Source organism: Hemibagrus wyckioides, unplaced genomic scaffold (genome assembly GCF_019097595.1).
Source record: "Hemibagrus wyckioides isolate EC202008001 unplaced genomic scaffold, SWU_Hwy_1.0 Contig12, whole genome shotgun sequence".
In the NCBI taxonomy this organism is placed as follows: Eukaryota; Metazoa; Chordata; class Actinopteri; order Siluriformes; family Bagridae; genus Hemibagrus; species Hemibagrus wyckioides.
In genome coordinates this window covers 109,665-114,245 of record NW_026690772.1, presented here as the reverse complement: position 1 = coordinate 114,245, position 4,581 = coordinate 109,665, and the positions used below count along the sequence as shown (strand labels likewise).

Genomic DNA, 4,581 nt, shown 5'->3' with positions numbered 1-4,581 from the left:
CTAAACGGAACAGCAATGTCCACCAGTTGCATTTGACAGGCTTTGGCCAGAGTTCTTTGGTGAGAGCTCTTTCCGATTTCCAATTGTGGTGTAAGTGATGGCTTGCGGCCTGCAGCAAAAGCCCCTACGCGCTGCTTGATTTGAAGTAGACACTTGTTCATTTTCTATGCACTAAAGCGCATTTCAAACTAGGCATCACATTGTGGAGAAACTGCTCCAGTCGCCTTCAGGGTGCCGATTAGGACGAGTGGACGCATACTGAAGCAAAGCTCAAAAGCCTTGGGTTGTTTCTGCCCGGTTTCGAACCGGGGGCCTTTCGCGGGTTAGGAGAACGTGATAACCACTACACTACAGAAACTACAAAGAAGCTGTTCGGGCTCTCATCTTCAAAATAAATCAATTAAACCAAAAAAGAAAACAGAAAAAAAAAGACAATATCAAGACCTTTGTTCGCCAGTGCAAATGAGCAGAAAACGTGAAAACAGTCACGCTACAGAAACTATGTTGGAGTGGGGCCGGATCTCAGTTTCAGCTTGTTCCCAAAGGCACGGGTCCTACAGAGCACAAAACTCGAGTCTTATTCGACGCAAAGCACAAGCCCCTGACCACCAAAAGATGTTTCTGCCCGGTTTCGGCCCGGGGAACTTTCGCGTGTGAGGCGAACGTGATAACCACTAAACTACAGAAACAGAAGCGAAGGAAAGCGTTTCCTTTCGGCGGGGGAACCGCAAAGTAAGTAAATAAATAAATAATCGATCAATGCAAAGGCTTAAGCGTTCCTTCAACCGAGTAATGAGTGCACGGCCCCAGGCGTTGGTTCGATTCCCGGCCAACACACGACCTTTAAGCCGCATGTTGGAGCGTGGCAAATGTACGAGGACCGCCCTTGAAAAGGCAAACGGAACAGAAAAGTCCGCCAGCTGCGTTTAGCAGGCTTTGGCAAGAGTGTGACGAAGGCTTCTCTGCTTGTGAGAGGTCTTTCCACAAGTGATTTCCACTTGTGTTCTAAGTGGTTGCTTGCTGCCTGAGGCCAAAAAAAAAAAGCCCTACTTGTTGCTCGACTCGAACAAGCAAACACTTGTTCATGCACTAAAGCCCATTTGAAGCTAGGCACCACATAGTGGAGAAACTGCTCTAGTCACCTTCAGGGTCCTGATTAGGACAAGTGGGCTCTTACTGGAGCAAAGCTCAAGGCTTGTTTCTGCCCGGTCTCGAAAGTCAAAACGGAACGGCAAAGTGCACCAGTTGCATTTGACAGGCTTTGGCCAGAGTTCTTTGGTGAGAGCTCTTTCCGATTTCCAATTGCGGTGTAAGTGATGGTTTGCGGCCTGCAGCAAAAGCCCCTAAGCCCTGCTTGATTTGAAGTATACACTTGTTCATTTTCTATGCACTAAAGCGCATTTCAAACTAGGCATCACATTGTGGAGAAACTGCTCCGGTCGCCTTCAGGGTGCCGATTAGGACGAGTGGACGCATACTGAAGCAAAGCTCAAAAGCCTTGGGTTGTTTCTGCCCGGTTTCGAACCGGGGGCCTTTCGCGTGTTAGGCGAATGTGATAACCGCTACACTACAGAAACTACAAAGAAGCTGTTTGGGCTCTCATCTTCAAAATAAATCAATTAAACCAAAATAGAAAACAAAAAAAAGACAATATCAAGACTTTTGTTCGCCAGCGCAAATGAGCAGAAAACGTGAAAACAGTCACGCTACAGAAACTATGTGGGAGTGGGGCCGGATCTCAGTTTCTGCTTGTTCCCAAGGCACGGGTGCTACAGAGCGCAATACTCGAGTCTTATTCGACGCAAAGCACAAGCCCCTGACCACCAAAAGATGTTTCTGCCCGGTTTCGAACCGGGGACCTTTCGCGTGTGAGGCGAACGTGATAACCACTACACTACAGAAACAGAAGCGAAGGAAAGCGTTTCCTTTCGGCGGGGGAACCGCAAAGTAAGTAAATAAATAAATAATCGATCAACGCAAAGGCTTAAGCGTTCCTTCAACCGAGTAATGAGTATGCGACCTCAGGCATTGGTGGTATAATGGTGAGCATAGCTGCCTTCCAAGCAGTTGACCTGGATTCGATTCCCGGCCAACGCGTGACCTTTAAGCCGCATGTTGGAGCGTGGAAAATGTACGAGGGCCGCCCTTGAAAAAGCAAACGGAACAGGACAGTCCGCCAGCTGCGTTTAGCAGGCTTTGGCAAGAGTGTGACGAAGGCTTCTCTGCTTGTGAGAGGTCTTTCCACAAGTGATTTCCACTTGTGTTCTAAGTGGTTGCTTGCTGCCTGAGGCCAAAAAAAAAACAGCCCTACTTGTTGCTCGACTCGAACAAGCAAACACTTGTTCATGCACTAAAGCCCATTTGAAGCTAGGCACCACATAGTGGAGAAACTGCTCTAGTCTTGTCCTGATTAGGACAAGTGGGCTCTTACTGGAGCAAAGCTCAAGGCTTGTTTCTGCCCGGTCTCGAAAGTCAAAACGGAACGGCAAAGTGCACCAGTTGCATTTGACAGGCTTTGGCCAGAGTTCTTTGTTGAGAGCTCTTTCAGATTTACAATTGCGGTGTAAGTGATGGCTTGCGGCCTGCAGCAAAAGCCCCTACGCGCTGCTTGATTTGAAGTAGACACTTGTTCATTTTCTAAGCACTAAAGCGCATTTCAAACTAGGCATCACATTGTGGAGAAACTGTTCCAGTCGCCTTCAGGGTGCCGATTAGGACGAGTGGACGCATACTGAAGCAAAGCTCAAAAGCCTTGGGTTGTTTCTGCCCGGTTTTTCGCGTGTTAGGCAAACGTGATAACCACTACACTACAGAAAATATAAAGAAGCAGCTCGGGCTCTCATCTTCAAAATAAATCAATTATTACAGCTGGCATTATTGATATTAGAGAAATACGCTGACCAGCTGCTGTTCAGAGCAGTTCTGTATCTAAGCAGGTGCTCAGTGTAATCTATAGAGTGTACAGATTTGCTGGGTTTCCTTTATAATTGCTAAAATGGTCACTCTGACATCTCTTGGTGGGGACATGTTTTTTAAAATGGCAAGGTTATAGCTAGGTAGAACCTAGGGAAAGTTTAGTAGACTCAAGAATATAAAAAGCATAAATAGAGGAAAAGAAAGATATGTTTCTTGATGAACACAAGATGGCGAACTTGGTTATCTTATGGTCTGACAAGTACAAGAGCACCTTCTGTAATATAGGCTCTGCCTGTTTTTCTATCATTCATACTGCACAAATATTTAACCCTTTCCATTGTTAATCTCAGGAGCTAAACTAATTTCAGACATATAAAACAACTGTTCACTTTAGACTAAAGTGTTTTTTTTTCTGATTCAACATTAAAGTCCATGGAGAAGAAAGGGGGATTTGTTCATCTCCTCTGCAACTGTATCAGACTCTGCACTATGCTACTCTGCTCTAACCCTAACCCACAGTGACAGGAAATCCAGCTGCACTGTACAAAAATTTTGACAGTTCTGTTATATTGAAAGTTTTACTGAATTGAAGATACATGTTTTAAGGTTTTTCTTCTTGATAAAAAACCTGAACAGACTGTGCTGGTTCAGCACCATCAATGTTTTGGATAGCAGAGGAGCACATGGCTGCGGTGTGGAGCAAGTGAAGCATGGCAAAGCTGTTGGAGACCGAAGAAATGAAATGAAAATGCCTTTATTTGTCACATATACATTACAGCACAGTGAAATTCTTTCTTCGCATATCCCATCCTTGGAGGTTGGGGTCAGAGCGCAGGGCACCCCTGGAGCAGAGAGGGCCTTGCTCAAGGGCCCAACAGTGGCAACTTGGCAGTGCTGGTGCTTGAACCCCTGATCTTAACCACCTGAGCCACCACTGCCCCTAAAGGATCATGTCAGATGTGGGATTCGAACCCACGCCTCCATTCGGAGACCAGAATCCTCCTTACATCAGGGGGAAGGTTTGAACCTTGAGTCTGGCGCCTTAGACCGCTCGGCCATCCTGACACTTAGGGAAGACATCCCTAAGCCATTGCACTCGTCACTGCTCCACCGTACCTGGACCCCTTTCAGCCCCTTTCAGCCATCAACCATGACTGTGTAACCATGTTTTCACTATTTTGCTCCTTTTTCTATTTTCACTGAATTTTGTACTCAAAGATTCTTTTTTTCCCTATGTGCACCAAATAAATACACTGTGAATTTTAACCTTCGCTGTCTCATGTATGTCTGTTAAGCCCTCACTGCCTGAGTAGCTACAACCTGTATTCTCTAATGAGTTAAAGTCATAAAGTTTCTTCCTCATGTCATCTCAAAGGTTTCCTCCATGTAACTGTTTCCTTTCGGTTACTCATGATTGATTTAAATCTACAATTGCAAAGTATTTCATTAAATTAAAGTTTCTGACTCTGTTCACATTCATTACATTAAAGTATCTATAATTATGTAATGAACCTGTTTACCCAAATAAGTAGCTAAAAAAATTTAACAACCATGAAACCAGGACAACAGAGAAACTAGTTTCACCAAGAAAAGATAACATGGGACATGCCAAAGAAATGAACAAGTGGGCCAGAAATAAAACCAGACCAAAAAACACATTTCCTC

At 45.0% G+C, this 4,581-nt stretch overlaps 4 non-coding genes across 4 annotated transcripts; all 4 read right to left on the bottom strand.

Moving 5' to 3' along the window:
- Positions 1 to 285: 285 nt before the first annotated feature.
- trnav-aac (transfer RNA valine (anticodon AAC)) lies at positions 286 to 358 on the bottom strand. Its single transcript has one exon. It is a non-coding gene; the product is annotated as a tRNA-Val (tRNA).
- A 1,146-nt stretch (positions 359 to 1,504) lies between these two features.
- trnav-aac (transfer RNA valine (anticodon AAC)) lies at positions 1,505 to 1,577 on the bottom strand. The gene has a single exon. It is a non-coding gene; the product is annotated as a tRNA-Val (tRNA).
- A 254-nt stretch (positions 1,578 to 1,831) lies between these two features.
- Positions 1,832 to 1,904, bottom strand: trnav-cac (transfer RNA valine (anticodon CAC)). Its single transcript has one exon. It is a non-coding gene; the product is annotated as a tRNA-Val (tRNA).
- Positions 1,905 to 3,867: 1,963 nt separating this feature from the next.
- On the bottom strand, positions 3,868 to 3,981 carry trnal-caa (transfer RNA leucine (anticodon CAA)). Its single transcript has 2 exons — positions 3,944 to 3,981; positions 3,868 to 3,913 (listed from the first exon to the last, which is right to left on the bottom strand). It is a non-coding gene; the product is annotated as a tRNA-Leu (tRNA).
- Between the last annotated feature and the right edge of the window lie 600 nt (positions 3,982 to 4,581).